Source organism: Mustela nivalis (genome assembly GCF_964662115.1).
Source record: "Mustela nivalis genome assembly, chromosome: 7".
Taxonomy (NCBI): Eukaryota; Metazoa; Chordata; class Mammalia; order Carnivora; family Mustelidae; genus Mustela; species Mustela nivalis.
In genome coordinates this window covers 96,108,119-96,124,415 of record NC_139026.1, presented here as the reverse complement: position 1 = coordinate 96,124,415, position 16,297 = coordinate 96,108,119, and the positions used below count along the sequence as shown (strand labels likewise).

The 16,297-nt window shown below is 38.9% G+C and overlaps 1 protein-coding gene across 47 annotated transcripts in view; it reads left to right on the top strand.

The window, feature by feature from the left end:
• The window catches only part of R3HDM2 (R3H domain containing 2), a 164,875-nt gene that overhangs the window by 15,071 nt on the left and 133,507 nt on the right, over positions 1-16,297 (top strand). For 21 of the 47 annotated variants that reach the window (XM_082741880.1, XM_082741912.1, XM_082741885.1 and 18 more), the window contains exon 2: positions 15,772-15,846. The exons of the other annotated variants lie outside the window; for them this stretch is intronic. The gene's annotated coding sequence lies outside the window, so the exon portion shown is untranslated. The remainder of the gene's footprint in view (positions 1-15,771; positions 15,847-16,297) is intronic. 47 annotated transcript variants of the gene reach the window in all.

The following is a 16,297-nucleotide window of genomic DNA, read 5'->3' as shown; positions in this document are numbered from 1 at the left end:
ATTTATATGTTTGGGGAATGAGCAAGACAATAGAGAGTGGTCATAATGGAGTGAAGTTTTGAAGCATGTAGAGAAGATGAAATCCAGAACAGAGGTAGAATTGTTACCTTCTTTATTAAGATAGAAGGAAAAGGTGAAGAAAGGGGTGGGGACAAATGTTTGATATCTGAACAAAGGAACTTGAAGGACTATTCCTTGTGTTGTAAGGAGACTTATACTTTGGGTTAGGGGCCTGATGTATTGAAAAGGGTTGTTAAAATAGGGACCTTAGGGGCCCTGAGAAGAGAGCCAAATTTGAGTAGCTGTTGAGAGAATGGGAGGGATAGCTGACCAGGAGTCCTATATGGGTAGGCAAGCAGAGTTGGGGGAGGTGGTGTGAGGGTAGGAAGGCAGTTCAAGTTGATAGAGTAGCCTGAGTGAAGACCTAGGAGTATTAAAGAATATGGTATATATGGAGATATAGCATTATTTTGAATAGCTGGAGAGGATATATAGAGAGCCTGATTTTATGGTAGACTTTAAGAGCTATATTAAGGAATGTGGAATATTTTGAGGCAAAGAGAAGCCTCTGAAGGTTTTTTTTTAAAAGGCTTTATTTATTCATTTGAGAGAGAGAGTGAGATAGGGAGAACATATGAAGGGGGGGCGGGGTGCAGAGGGAGAGAATCTTCAAGCAGATTCCCTGCTGAGCGCAGAGCCTGACATGGGGCCAATCACACAATCCATGAGATCCTGACCTGAGTCAAAGCCAGAGAATCAGATGCTCAATCGACTGAGCTACCCAGGCATCCTGGAAGATTTTAGTCATAGAAATGTTTGTTTTACAAAAGTTGCTCTGGTAGCAATTTGGAGAAATATATATATGTATTTTTAAAGGTTTTATTTATTTCTTTGACAGAGTACAGCAAGAGAGGAAACACAAGCAGTGGGAGTGGGAGAGGGAGAAGCAGGCTCCTTGCAGAACAGGGAGCCTGGTGTGGGGCTTGATCCCAGGACCCTGGGATCATGACCTGAACTGAAGGCATACGCTTAATGATTGAGCCACCCAGGTGCCCCTGGAGAAATACTTATAGGGGATATAGAGTAGAGGGGAAACACTAATTAGGAGGCTGGTGTTGTAGTCCATGCAGAATAAGTTGAAATCCAGATAGACCAGGGTATGCTGGGTAAGAAACAAACCCACACTCTCAATAGCTGGAAACAACGATTTATTTCTCATTCGTGCTACACATCCATCAAGGGTAGGTCAGATGCTTTTAGTTATTGAGTGATAGAGGCCAATAGAGCAGTTACCATTAGGAACATAGCTACTCCGTGGGAGGCAAAAAAGAGCTCTGGAGGTCTTGCCCCTTTAACTAAATTCTTTGCTCAGAAATGATAGAAGCAGAGAAGAGGGGATAGGAGCTGAGATCAGAGGGATCAAGGAGATGGTGCATAATGTGAATAAATGACTCTCAATTTCTGTCTTGGGTAAATGGGTGGTATTGTTAACTGAAATAAGAAAGGGGTAGGTTTGGGAGCACCTAAATGTATAAAGCAAATATTAACAGAGAAAGGGAGAAATAGCAATATAGTAATAGGGGACTTTAATACCCTAGTTTCATCAAGGGATAGAAATCCAAACAGAATCAGTAAGGAAGCATTCCCTTAAGTGACATGTTAGACCAGATGGACTTAACAGATATACACAGAACATTCTATCCAAAATCAAGAGAAAAAAACATTCTCAAGTGCTCACAGAATATTCTTCAAGACAGATAATATGTTAAGCCACAAAACAAGTCTTAATAAATTTAAGAAGATAGAAATTATATCAGGGATCTTTCCCAACTACAATGGTATGAAACGAGAAATTAGTTACAAAAAACAACAACTGAGGGGCACCTGGATGACTTGGTTAAGGGAATCAAACCCTGCACTGGGGTCCCTGTTCAGCAGAGAGCTTCCTTGTCCCTCTCCCTCTGCTGCTCGCCCTCTTGTGCGCTTGTGCATGCTCTCCCCCTCTGTCTCTCTGTCAAATAAATAAAATCTTTAGAAAAAAGTTTATTAGAAAAAGAAGAGGGGCACCTGGGTGGCTCAGTGGGTTAAGCCTCTGCCTTCAGCTCAGGTCATGGTCTCAGGGTCCTGGGATCAAGGCCCGCATCAGGCTCTCTGTTCAGCAGAGAGCTGCTCCATCTGCTGCCTCTCTGCCTACTTGTGGTATCTCTCTCTGTCGAATAAATAAATAAAATCTAAGAAAAAAAAAAAAAGTAAAAGAAAAAGCAGAAAGCTGGGAAATCCACAAATATTTAGAGATTAAACAACATGCTCTTGTTTGAACAACAATTGGATCAGAGAAGCAATCAAGAAAAATAGAAAAATACCCAGAGACAAGTGAAAATGGAAATATAATATACAAAATACTAAACCTATGGGATGCTGCAAAAGCAGTTCTAAAAGGGAAGTTGATAGTGATAAATGCTTACATTAAGAAACAAGGGAGATGCAAGTAATCTAACTTTATACCTCAAGAAACTAAAAAAAGGGTAACTCTCTTGGGTCCCCTCCCTCTTTGAGAGCTTTGTACTAATCACTTTACTATCGCTCAGTAAACTTTGGTGCCCACCAAAAGGAAAAAAAAAGAAACTAGAAAAAGAAGAGGTTGAATTAAGCCCAAAGTTAGTGGAAGGAAGGAAATAACAAAGATCAGAGCAGAAGTAAATGAAGTAGAGACTAAAAAGGTGATAGAAAAGATAAATGAAACAGAGCTGGTTGTTTGAAAAGATAAACAAAATGGACAAATCTTTAGCTAGGCTTACCAAGAAGAAAAGAGAGAAGCTTCAAAATCAGAAATGAAAGAGAAGACATTACAACTGATTCCACAAAAAAATAAAGGATCCTAAGAAATACCATCAATGATTATATTCCAACAAATTGGACAACCTAGAAGAAATGGATAAATTCCTAGAAACATACAACCTAACAAGACTGAATCATGAAGTAAAAAATCTGAACAGACCCATTACTGGTAAGGAGATTGAACCAGTAATCAAAAGCCTAGCAAGAAACAAAAGCCCAGGACCAGATGGATTCACTGGTGAATTCTGTGAAATATTTAAGGAAGAATTAATACCAGTCTTTCTCAGACTATTCCAAAAAATAGGAGGGAATACTTCCAAACTTATTTTCAGAGGCCAGGATAACCCTGATACCAAAACCAGACAATGGAACTATAAGAAAAGAGAATTACAGGTCGATATCTCCAATGAATCCTCTTGTATACAAAAATCCTCAACAAAATATTAGCAGACTGAATTCAGCAATACATTAAAAGGATCATAGGCTGTAATCAAGTCCAGTTTATTCCAGGGATGCAAGGATGGTTCAGCATTTGCAGGTCAGTTAGTCTGATAATACCACTTTTGCAAAATGAAAGCTGAAAAACATGATCTCAATAAATGCAGAAAAAGCATTTGACAAAGTGTGGCATCCATTTATGGTAAAAACTCAGTAAATCACAAGCCCACAGCTTATGTTATACTCAACAGTGAATAACTGAAAGCTTTTATTTGCCACCTTTTAATTTTTTTTTTTTAAAGATTTTATTTATTTTAGAGAGAGAGCAAGAAAAGAACAGAGAGGGAGAGAAAGAGAATCTGAAGCAGACTCGGCCCTGAACACAGAGTGTGGTGTGGGGCTAGATCTCACAACTGCAAGATCATGATCTGGGCCAAACCAAGAGTCAGATGCTTAACCAGCTGTGCCTCTTCTTTGCCACTTTTATTCAGCGTAGTGACTTCTGAAAGTTCTAAGTGGAGCAGTTGAGCAAGAAAAAGAAGTAAATGGCATCCAAATCAGAAAGGAAGAAAGTAAAACTGTCTCTGCATGTGACATATGTAGAAGACCTTAAAACAAGTTAAAAAATGTTAGAACTAATAATGCATTCAGTAAAGTTGTAGGATATAAAATCAATATACAAAAGTTATATTTCTATATACTAATAATGAACTATCAGAAATACTAAGAAAATAGTACTATTTACAATTCTATCAAAAATAATAAAATACCTAGGGATAAATTAACCAAGGAGATGAAGGACCGTTACATTGAAAACTCTTAAGACATTGATGAAATAAATTGAAGATACAAATAAATGGAGAGATAGCCTATTTTCATGGATTAGAAGAATTAATATCGTTAAAATGTCCATACTACGCAAAGCAATCTGTAGATTCAGTGTAATCCCTATCCACATTCCACTGGCATTTTTCACAGAGAGAGCAAACAATCCTAAAATTGTATGAAACTACAAAAGACCCTGAATAGCCAAAGAAGCTTGAGAACAAAACTAAAGGCATCCCATTTCTTGACTTCAAACTATGTTACAAAGTTGTAGTAATCAAAATGGTGTAATGGTGTGAAAACAGACACATAGATTGATGGAACAGAATAGAGCCCAGAAGCAAACTCAGGCATATATGGTCAATTAATTTATGATAAAGCAGCCAAGAATATACAGTGGGGAAAGGATAGTCTCTTCAGTAAATGAGGTTGGGTAGACTGGACAGCTATCTTACATCATACATAAAAATTAAAAAATGAATTAAAGATCCAGGAAACAGACCTGGATTCATAAAACTCGTAGAGGAGAACATTGTGTTTTTCTTGCCATGTGCATTTTTGTGATGATTTTTTAAAATTTCACACCAAAAACAAAGGTAACAAAAGCAAAAATATGCAAGTGGAACTACATCAAACAAAACACTTTTCCATGGGGGTTGCTTGGTTGGCTCAGTAGAGCATGTGACTCTTGATCTCCATCAAGTTTGAGCACCATGTTGGACATAGAAATTATTTTAAAAATAATTTTAAAAAGCTTTTGTACAGCAAAGGAAACTGTTAACAAAATGAACAACCTGAATGGAAGAAAAATGTTGCAAATCATTTATCTAGTAAGGGGTTAATATCCTCAAATACATGAAGAATTCATACATCTCAATAGAAAGAACACAACCTTTTTTTTCTTTTTTTTTTTAAGATTTTATTTATTGGGGCGCCTGGGTGGCTCAGTGGGTTAAAGCCTCTGCCTTTGGCTCAGGTCATGATCCCAGCATCCTGGGATTGAGCCCCGCATCCGGCTCTCTGCTCTGCGGAGAGCCTGCTTCCTCCTCTCTCTTCTGCCTCCCTGCCTGCTTGTGATCTCTCTCTCTGTCAATTAAATAAATAAAATCTTAAAAAAAAAAGATTTTATTTATTTATTTGACAGACAGAGGTTACAAGCAGGCAGAGAGGCAGGCAGAGAGAGAGGAGGAAGCAGGCTCCCTGCTAAGCAGAGAGTCTGATGCAGGGCTCAGTCTCAGGACCCTGAGACCATGATCTGAGCTGAAGGCAGAGGCTTGACCCATTGAGCCACTCAGGCACCCCACACCTTTAAAAAAAAAATTATTTATTTATTCAGTGAGACACAATGAGAGAGGGAACATGAGCAGGGAGAGTGGGTGAGGGAGAAGCAGGCTTCTTGTGGAGCAGGGAGCCCAATGTGGGGCTCGATCCCAGGACCCTGGGATCATGACCTGAGCCGAAGGCTGATGCCCAGTGACTGACTGAGCCACCCAGGTGCCTGAAAAAGCACAATCTGATTTTAAAATGGGCAGAGGAGCTGAATGGACATTGTTTTTAAAGCATACATGCAGATGGCCGATAGGTGCATGACAAGGTGCTCAGCATCATTAATTACTGGGGGAATGCCAGTCAAAACCACAGATAATACTTCATACTGTAGTTAGAAGAGCTGTCATCAAAAAGATGAGCTAACAAGTGTTGGTAAGGATATGGAGAAAAGGGGACTACTCTTTTTTTTTTTTTTTTAAGAGTGGGTGCAAGTGGCAGGGGGAAGGGCAAAGGGAGAGGGAGAATCCCAGGCAGATTCCATGCCCAGCACAGAGCCCAGTGTGGGGCTCAATCACATGACCTTGAGATCATGACCTGAGGAGAAATCAGGAGTTGGATGCTTAACCGACCTGAGTCACCTGGGTGCCTCTGAAGTCAGTATCTTTAAGAGTATTGTTCTTACATGTTCATTGTATCGTTAACAACAGCCATGACATGGAAACAACCTAAGAGCCTAGCAACAAATGAATAGTAAAGAAAATGTTGTATGTATATATAGTGGAATATTATATAGCTATAAAAAAAAGGAAATCTTGGGCAGGAGAGAGCCTGCTTCTCCTTCTCCCTCCGTCTCTCCCTCCCAGTTGTGTTCTCTCTCAACACCCTCTGCTTCACTCTCTCTCTGTCTCCTTCTCAAATAAATAAAAAATCGTTTAAAATAAAAAAGGAAATCCTGCTATTTATAACAGTATGGATGGACCTTGAGGGCTAAGTGAAATAAGTTAATGAAAGACAAAATACTCTATGATCTCACTAATTATGTGGAATCTAAAAAACCCCACAGAACCTTACAGCTACAGAGCAGATCGGTGGTTGCAGGAGTGAGAGTGGGCAAAATGGGTTAAAATGGAGAAAAGGTACACAAGGTATAGTTAATAGTTAATAATACTGTATTATGTGTTTGGACATTGTTAACAGTAGATCTTAACAGTTCTTATCATAAGAAAAAAATTGTCTGGTGATGGATTTAATAAGACTGTGATCATTTTGCCACATAGACATATGTTGTCATGTTTTACACTAATAACTAATAACTAATGTTATATGTCAATTATATCACTAAAAGGGGTTCTGGTTGGGGTTAGAAGAGTGTTGGTAGAGAGTTCACCTTTGGAAATGTGTGTTAGCTAATTTTGTAAATGAATCTGGAGCTCTAGAGAGAGGCGGGTTGTTTAGGATTTGCAACTGAAGGGGATTCAAGCCAGAATAGGATATAAGATCACCCGGGCAAACTTGTGGAGTAATGAGAGCTGAGATGAAGCTCCAGGAAATAGGAGTTGAGAGGCACTTCTGGCCTGATGACTTTGGATTTGAATGTAAAGTTCAACATTTTTTGGACCAAGGCAAGCCTGTGAGTAGTATTTGGGTTAGGAGTAAATACAAGCTGTGAGAAGCTGTTGCTTAACCATTGATGGGTACTTGAGAGTATACTAGCTCTGTTATTTGTGCTAATGGTGGATTTATTTTTATTGGTCCTTAGGTGGAATGCATTTTAACTCTTTCATTTGAATTTGGATGTATTTGGCAGTTCACAGATTTTTTTTTTTTTAAAGATTTTATTTATTTGATGGAGAGAGATCACAAGTAGGCAGAGAGGCAGGTGGAGAGAGAGAAGCAGGGTCCCTGCTGAGCAGAGAGCCTGACTCAGGCCTTGATCCCAGGACCCTGAGATCATGACCGGAGCTGAAGGCAGAGGCTTTAACCCACTGAGCCACCCAGGCACCCCTCACAAAATTTTAATAAAGTTACTGTTGATTGTAAACTCTTGCCAAGACACAGAAAGACTAAAAATTGGTCCAGTTTCCCCATACTTACAAGATAGTTAAGTGAACAAAGAATGTGATATTATGTAAGTATAGTAATAGCACTTATTGGATAATAAAATGCTGAGAGTAATAATCCTCATGGAGTAGTACTGTAATATCCCTGTTTTGTTTTATTTTTCAAAGATTTTATTTATTTATTTGACAGACAGAGATCACAAGTAGGCAGAGAGGCAAGCTGAGAGAGAGGAAGGGAAGCAGGCTTCCTGCTGAGCAGAGAGCCTGATGTGGGACTCAATCCCAGGACCCTGGGATCATGACCTGAGCCGAAAGCAGAGGCTTTAACCCACTGAGCCACCCAGGCACCCCTGTAATATCCCTGTTTTATAGCTGAAGCTTAGAGAGTGTCTTTTGTCTGTTTGGGCTGCTGTAACAAAATACCACATACTGTATGGCTTACTAACAGAAATTTATTTCTCAGTTCTAGAGACTGGGAAGTCCAAGATCAAGGCACCTGCATGGTCCCGTTCTAGTGAGGCCTTCTTCCTGGTTCATAGCTTTCTGCTGCTCACTGTGGCCTCACATGGTGGAATGGGATAGGGATCTCTCTGGAACTTTTTTTATAAGGCACTAATCCCATTCACTTCCTAAAGCCCCACTTCATCATATTATCATTTTCTAGGGTTAGGATTCAACCTGAATTTTGGGAGGACCCATTCAGACCATAGCAGAGAGTTTAGGTTAGGTCATGCAGCCAGAACATAACCCAGCTTCATGCTGAGGTTTGGGCTTGTAACTGCCACCTGGAATTGCTTTTTAAGACACAGCAAAATTTACACTGGATAGCTAAAAGTTTGGGTTATTGTTGATTCTTATTCTTTTGCACCCCAACTTTTTTATTTAGAAGAATTATGAACTTACAGGAAGCTGAACATAGTGATACACTGAAAACCAATGTGACATCTACCTATATTTGTCAAATATTTTACCACATTTGTGCTCTCAGACTCTTTTTACCCCCTTCCTCTTTCTTTTTCTCTGTCCACCTTTTTCTCCCCCTTCCCTCCCTACACATATATACTTTATTTTTCATTGTATATTGGGAATTTATATTAGTGTGTTAGGAAATCAGGAAACTTTTATTAGTATCTTATAGACTCAGAAAACTTCACCTGGGTGACTCTTGATTTCCGCTGAGGTCTTGAACTCAGGATCATGGGTTCAAGCCCCCTGCATTGAGCTCCATGCCTAGTGTGGAGCCTACTTAAAAAAAAAAAAAGAAAATTTCACCCCCAAATTTCTTTCTTGTTTTTTTTTTTTGAAAGATTTTATTAGAGAAAGCATGCAGAAGCAAGGGGAGAAGCATAGTTTCCCCACTGAGCAGGGAGCCCAATGCAGAACTTGATCCCAGGACCCTGACATCATGACTTGAGCCGAAGGCAGGCATTTAACCGACTGAGCCACCCAGGCACCCCCCCCCCCCCAAATTTCTTAAGCATGTATTGCTTAAAGACAAGTTGTTTTCCTTTACTACTACGATAGTATTATCAAACTCATTATCACATTCAAAATATTTAGTGATGCAATTATTCTGTATAGTCTATGCTCAGATTTCCCCAATTATCTCAATAATTGAGAATACTGCTTTATAGCTTTCCTTCCAATCCTGGTTTTATTCGGGGATCGTATGTTGCATTTAATGGTCATTTTTTTTTTCCCCAGTCTTTCATTCAGAGTGTTTCTCTTCCCCCTTTTTTGCTTTTCATGTCATTGATTTTTTTTTTTAAAGATTTTATTTGTTTGACAGAGAGATCACAAGCAGGCAGAGAGGTGGGGGGAGGGGGGGAAGCAGGCTCCCTGTTGAGCAGAGAGCCCGATGCGGGGCTCCATCCCAGGACCCTGAGATCATGACCTGAGCCTAAGGCAGTAGCTTACCCCACTGAGCCACCCAGGCGCCCCTCATATCATTGATACTTTTATAGAGTCTGGGGTACATATGTTGAGGAATGTTTTAAAATTTGGATTTGTCATGATTAGATTCAGGTTAAACATTTTTGACAAGATGACTTGTGTTTGTCTCTGTGCATAATGTCCTTTTGTCCTATTGGTGATAGAAAGTTTGATCACTTAGTTGATGTCAGCTACATTTCTTCTTTGTTAAGGTACTTTTTTTCACTTTGTGATTAAGAAACAGTCTGTGGATGATACTTTTAAAAAATGTGTGACTTTTCTATTCCTTTATGTTTTACCCAGTTGTATTAACATGCACTTAAGATCCTTGGCTGAATTGGTTATGACATTGGTGGTTGGAAAATGTTGATTCTCTCATTACTTCTACATTTTCTCATTGATGGTGTTCTAAAAGGAAGAGCTTTCCTTTTTCTTTTTTTTTCTTTTTTTTTTTTTTTTTGTTGTTTTTGAGGATCACTGTTGATGGGGTATTTAAAAAAAAAAGAGTATGTTACAGTTCATTGCTGTCAAAAATACTGACAATATTCAGTATTAAAAATACAGTGGGGCACCTGACTGGCTTGGTCAGAAGAGTGAGTGACTCTTGGGGTTGTGAGTTTGAGCCCTACATTGGTTGTAGAGGTTATTAAAATAAATAAACATAAAAAAATAGCAGTTGTAAATTTGGTCAGTGGGAGCTCCAGCAAACTGACTACTATGTCCTTTTAACATGACCCAGTGAGGCCTTGAGCACTTCCTTACACTGTGCCACTACAAGGTATTTTGGGCTCACTTTGTGCTTTACTTGCTTCAGACCTAGAAGCAATCATTTCTGCAAGAAATCCTGATTTCTTTAGTGGCAAATGATTTCTTTAAAGGAGAACCACCTCTTTTCTTAATTATCCTTTGCTATCTTTATGATACTAGTTGTTTCCAGTTAAAAAAAAAAAAAGAGAGTGAATTCCAGATCTGAGACCCTTCTGTGTCTTCTCAGATGTACCTGATAAAAAAGTGTCTAAATGGAATTCTCAGAATGAAGTCTGTGAAGGGCAGCTCTGATGACTTGCTATGGGAGGCAAAATATTGTGCAGAAAATTGGCATTGTATTGATTTTTTTTTTCCCAACTCGGTGTGAAGGTGAAAATAAGTTTTCATATCCTTACTTTCATGTAATCCAGATCTTTTCTTCCTGTAGTACAGCCACTTAAAGAGTTGTTTCCCTTGTTCTGTCTTCTGCTGTCTGAATTAAAATGTCTTTGGATAGGGAAACTCCAAACCAGGTCTTTCATACTTAGTGCTTTGAACTTGAACTTGCATTCACCTGTATATTGGACTTTGAGTACAATCTAGGAAAACTGACATGGTTAGGGTCCTTATGAGGTTTAATGTTTTATTTTTTATTTTTTTAAGATTTTGTTTATTTATTTGACAGAGAGAGATCACAAGTAGGCAGAGAGGCAGGCAGAGGAGAGAGGAGGAAGCAGGCTCCCTGCCGAGCAGAGAGCCCGATGTGGGACTCGATCCCAGGACCCTGAGATCATGACCTGAGCCGAAGGCAGCGGCTTAACCCACTGAGCCACCCAGGCACCCACAAGGTTTAATGTTTTAGAGAATCCAAAATAGTTAGGCTTAGAATTGGGATCTGGTATGCCCCAATCGCTTATGGTCCAGGAGCTTAAGAACATCCTGCTCTAGGACTCTACGTGAAACAAGATACGTCACTTCCTTCCACAAGAACATTTTATGTTAAAGATTAAACCGATTAAACCTATCTATATGTTCCCTTGGTGTGGAAACATAAATAAACTGTAAGGAAAGTGATGATGTGCCATTAACATGTTCTGTTGAAATATTTAAAATCCTGTTTCCTTTGTGGAGGAAATACAGCCTGTTTTTGGGGGGAGGGGCGTGTTGGTCATTTCCAGAAGTTATAGATAATGTTTTAATTAACACCATTACTGGCCTATCAGTAATTATATGGCTTATGTATTTATTCTCTTATGTGGATGACTGCTCTAAGGTTACTTAAGAAATTAGCTGCCTGGCAACATAAAAGTTCAGATATTAAAATGAATTGCCTGCCTTCCAACTATTTCCATTACTTGTCTAAATTTAGAACCATGTAGAGCTCCTGCAGAACTGAAATCTCTGGGGATTTTAATAGTCAAGACAGACAATATTCAGCTTTTCAGAGTAAAGAAGAGGAAAGGTAGCTTCAAATTAATTTTTGCACTGTCACTCAGACTACTTAATTAAGACAGAGTCCAGTGAAAAGTCAGGACTGTTCTGAGAATTTTATTTGACTGTTGCTGAAAACTTTTTAGAGCCTTGGCTCTGGGTGTGGAGGGGATAATTTTTTCCCCTGTTGGCTGACTTGCTGGAAGCTACTCACTATTCTTTCTTACTGTCTCCTACATTATGCTTGATAAGTACAGTTCTTATACCTTACCTGGATGGATGGGGCATTACATCTGAGCTAGAGGTCAGGTGAGCATTGTATTTAGGTACTTGTGGGTGAATTTTAGGGCATGGAATTGTTTTGCATGTGTATGAATTCAGAATTTTGTGCAATATTTTGAGGAGAAACTAATTCCATGTATGTTTAACTGTACATGAAATGCAGAAATCTGTTGATGGAGTTGGTAGGACTTTAACAAAAGAAAAAAGAAATGAAAGGAATGGTTATTTTAAGTAACTAATTTAAATATAAGTTAAAATAGTAAAATTTTACATTTAGAGCGAATATGATGTGTTTACTACCTGATTTGGCGAGTGGAAATATAGGACTTTTTTGCTTCTAAAGTAAGACATTTTAAGGATGCTGGGAAAATGCCAATAAAATTATTATTATTATTTTAAAAAGATTTTATTTATTTGACAGAGAGAGACACAGTGAGAGAGAAAACACAGCAGGGCGAGTGCGAGAGGGAGAAGCAAGCTTCTTGCCCGGCAGGGAGCCTGATGTGGGACTTGATCTCAGGTGCCTGGGATCATGACCTGAGCCAAAGGCAGATGCTTAATGACTGAGCCACCCAGGCACCCTGCCAATAAAATTATTGTGAGCCTTGCCAATAAAACTATTGTAAACCCTGCCAATAAAATTATTGTAAACCAAGAAAAATCCATACAAATGGAATGTATGTTTTTTTCTGACCCTAGATTTATGAATATGGTGAAATGTAAAAAAAAATTGACAACAAATCCATGTATTACTCTTGTTGAATTAAGCCTGTGTGCTTTTTTCCCCTTCCTTCCTGCTGGGGCTCTCATAGATGAATTCTAGAAGTTCCTTGGAGAATTCCTTGGAGAATTCTAGAATTCCTTGGAGAAATGAGCTGCCCTCAAAGAATTTACTATTATTTACTATTTATTGAGACAAAATATTATGAAGGAGGTAACAGAATGGTTTTTCTTCCCTCCTTTCTCCCTCCCTCCCTCCTTTCTATCAAAGATTTTATTTGGGAGAGAGATTGAGCACAAGCAGGGGGGACAGACAGAGGGAGAGGGAGAAGCAGGCTCCCAGCTGAGCAGGGAGCCCCATGTAGGGCTCAATCCCAGGACCCCAGGATCAAGGCAGAGATGTACAACAGGCACCCCCAATAGATCTATTTTCTAGCGATTAGTCTCCAGTTAGGTAGTGAGTTGTTTCCTGGGCTTTGAGACTATTGTTTTGGGTAAGCTCTCTTTTTATATTGCAGCTGAAGTTTTATTAAATGACTTCAGCTCATTTAACGAATCACTTAACTAACAAAATTTGTATTCAGTTCTAGTAATATATAGCCACGGGGTGGCTCAGTTGGTTAAGTGTTTGCCTTTGGCTCAGATCATTACCTGATCTGAGATTACCTGACCTGGCTCAAATCATTAGCTGATCCTGATATCAGGAATTACCTGAGTTGGGGTTCCCCTTGGGTGGGGAGTCTGCTTATCCCTCTTCCTCTGCCTCTCCCTTCCACGTGCTCTCTCTTTCTCAAATAAATAAATAAAATCTTTTAGAAAAAAACTAATAATATATAATTTTGTTTCTTTGAAGCCTTGTAAATATATGCCCATTTGAATTCTGGAAGGAAAAACTTGTGCTTAGTAGCTTCCCTAAACCTGCTAGAAACAGCATTTTGATGTCACAAAAGGGGATCCCTGTAAAATTTGAAGAAAATATTATGTGCTTTTACTAGAATAAAAACTTAATTTTACCACAAAATGGCCCTTAGGTTGACAAAGAAGAATATTACATTTTTCCACAGGTCCTAAGGTTTTCCAGAGACAACTTAAGTGTCACATAAGGTACTTAGGATTATTAGAATGTTCAGCATCATTCTAGGGCTGTGGAGTTTAAATTTTTTTCTTTGTGTTAAAGGACCTTACTGGCTGGCTGTGGAGATAAAACATGAACATTTGATGATCAAAACAGTAGATATAATGGATTTTAGATTCTTTTTTTTTTTTTTTTTAAAGATTTTATTTATTTATTTGACAGACAGAGATCACAAGTAGGCAGAGAGGCAGGCAGAGAGAGAGAGAGAGGGAAGCAGGCTTCCTGCGGAGCAGGGAGCCCAATGCGGGGCTCGATCCCAGGACCCTGAGATCATGACCCGAGCCGAAGGCAGCAGCCCAAACCACTGAGCCACCCAGGCGCCCCTGGATTTTAGATTCTATAGTATAAATAGAAGGCAGTATAATTTAGTTGAGTCTAATTGTTCAGTACAAAGAAACACAAAAGAGAGAAACCAATATAGAAAGGTAGGGAAAGAGGTAGGTATGGAAGTGGGGTTCAATAGAAGATTACTATCCAAATTCATTTCACTGGTTGTATTTCAAATATATATATATATATTTTTTTTTTGGGGGGGGATTGGCTTTTTATTTTTTATTTAAAAAATTTTAATAAAAGATTTATTTGAGGGGCTCCTGGGTGGCTTAGTTGGTTAAGCATCTGCCTTTGGCTTGGGTCATGATCTCAGGGTTCTGGGAACAAGCCCCACATCCAGCTCCCTGCTCTCCCTCTCCTTTTGCCCCTCCCCCTGCTTATGCACACACACTCTCTCAAAAAAATCTTTTTTTTTTTTTTAAAGGTGATTTTTTTGATAGAGTGGAGGAAAGGGCAAAGGGAGAGAATCCTTAGGCAGACTCCGCACTGAGTGTGGAGCCTGATGTGGGGCTCAATCCCACAACCCATGACTTGAGCTGAAACCAAGAGTTAGATGTTTAACTGACTGAGCCACCCAGGCACCCTGAGATTTGCTTTCTAAAGAACTTTATTACGGATGGGGCACCTGGGTGGCTCAGTGGGTTAAGCCTCTGCCTTTGGCTCAGGTCGTGGTCTCAGGGTCCTGGGATCGAGCCCCACATCAGGCTCTCTTCTCTGCGGCGAGCCTGTTTCCTCCTCTCTCTTCTGCCTGCCTCTCTGCCTACTTGTGATCTCTGTCAAAAAAAAAGAAAAAGAACTTTATTACGGAAAATTTCAAACATCCAAAAGCAGTGGTAATAGTAAAATGAACCCCCCATATACAGTTGTCAGCTTATTGCTAACATGGTTTTGTCTATGCTCCTACCCCCGCTTCCTGATTGTTTTGAAACAGATTTGTGACGTATTATTTCATCCATAAATATTTCAGTATATATTTCTAAAAAGTAAGGGCTTTAAAAAACACCACCAATACTATTTATACATCTAAAATAATAAACAATAATTTCTTTTTTTTTTTTTTAAAGATTTTATTTATTTATTTGACAGACAGAAATCACAAGTAGATGGAGAGGCAGGCAGAGAGAGAGAGAGAGGGAAGCAGGCTCCCTGCTGAGCAGAGAGCCCGACGCGGGACTCGATCCCAGGACCCTGAGATCATGACCTGAGCCGAAGGCAGCGGCTTAACCCACTGAGCCACCCAGGCACCCTAAACAATAATTTCTTAATACATATCTGGTGTTCCTATTTTCTTGATTATATCATAACTTTTTAAGACAGAGTATATGTTTAAAATAGGATCCAAATAAAGTCTGTACTTTGTAATTGGTCATTGTATTTTTAAAGTATGAGTCTGAAAGATTCCCCCCACCCCCTGCCCGCCCCCAACCTTTTTTCTTTGCAGTTTATTTTGTTGAAGGATTGAGTCATCTCCTCATTAGTTTCCCATAGATGGATTTGATGATTAACATAATAGTGTCATTTAACATTTCCTTCAAATTGGGAGTTAAATCTAGAGACTTGGCCAGGTTCAGATTCAGTGTTTTTGGTTAGAATACTTTAGAATCCACTTCTATTAGGAGGAGGTGTATGATGCCTGTAGTCTAATTTTGTGATGTCAGCAGCCATTGATGATCCTTGTTGACATTTCCTTTACTTCATTGAACTTCATTAGGTGTTATAAATGGTGATTCTCAAATTCTATCATTTCTTAATTTGTTTTAGCTGGAATGTTTTTATAAAGAGATATCCTCTCCATCATCCGTTTGGTTACTGTGAGGTACATCTTGCACAGGAAAGGTGAGACAAATGCTTTAGTCTTTTTTAAATTAACAGTTATTACTGTTTTCAAGATAATGACTTTGTTCACTAACACCCTGCAAAGGTGACTGATAAGTGTTTTTTTTTTTAACTGTTGTTATAAAATGCAATTTAATCCTATTTATGTGTCTCAGCCCATTTCAGTTTTATCTGTATTGATGTTTCATTGATTGCCTCATCTTGCACATGGCAGCTTCTCCAGCCTTTTTTTTTTTTTTGGACTCTATTATAGTTATTTTGATGTGCTCCTGATAGCTATGATACCTTCTCTGTTTTGTGGAAATGAAGTTTAGAGACTAATCTGTGTGTAAGAGGTACTGATTGCTTAGTGGGTTGCTCATTGTTTCTTTCTGTTTTCAGTGAACAAGGCTAGGAAATAAGGTGATTTTTTTGTTTTTTTTTTAAGATTTTATTTATTTATTTGACAGAG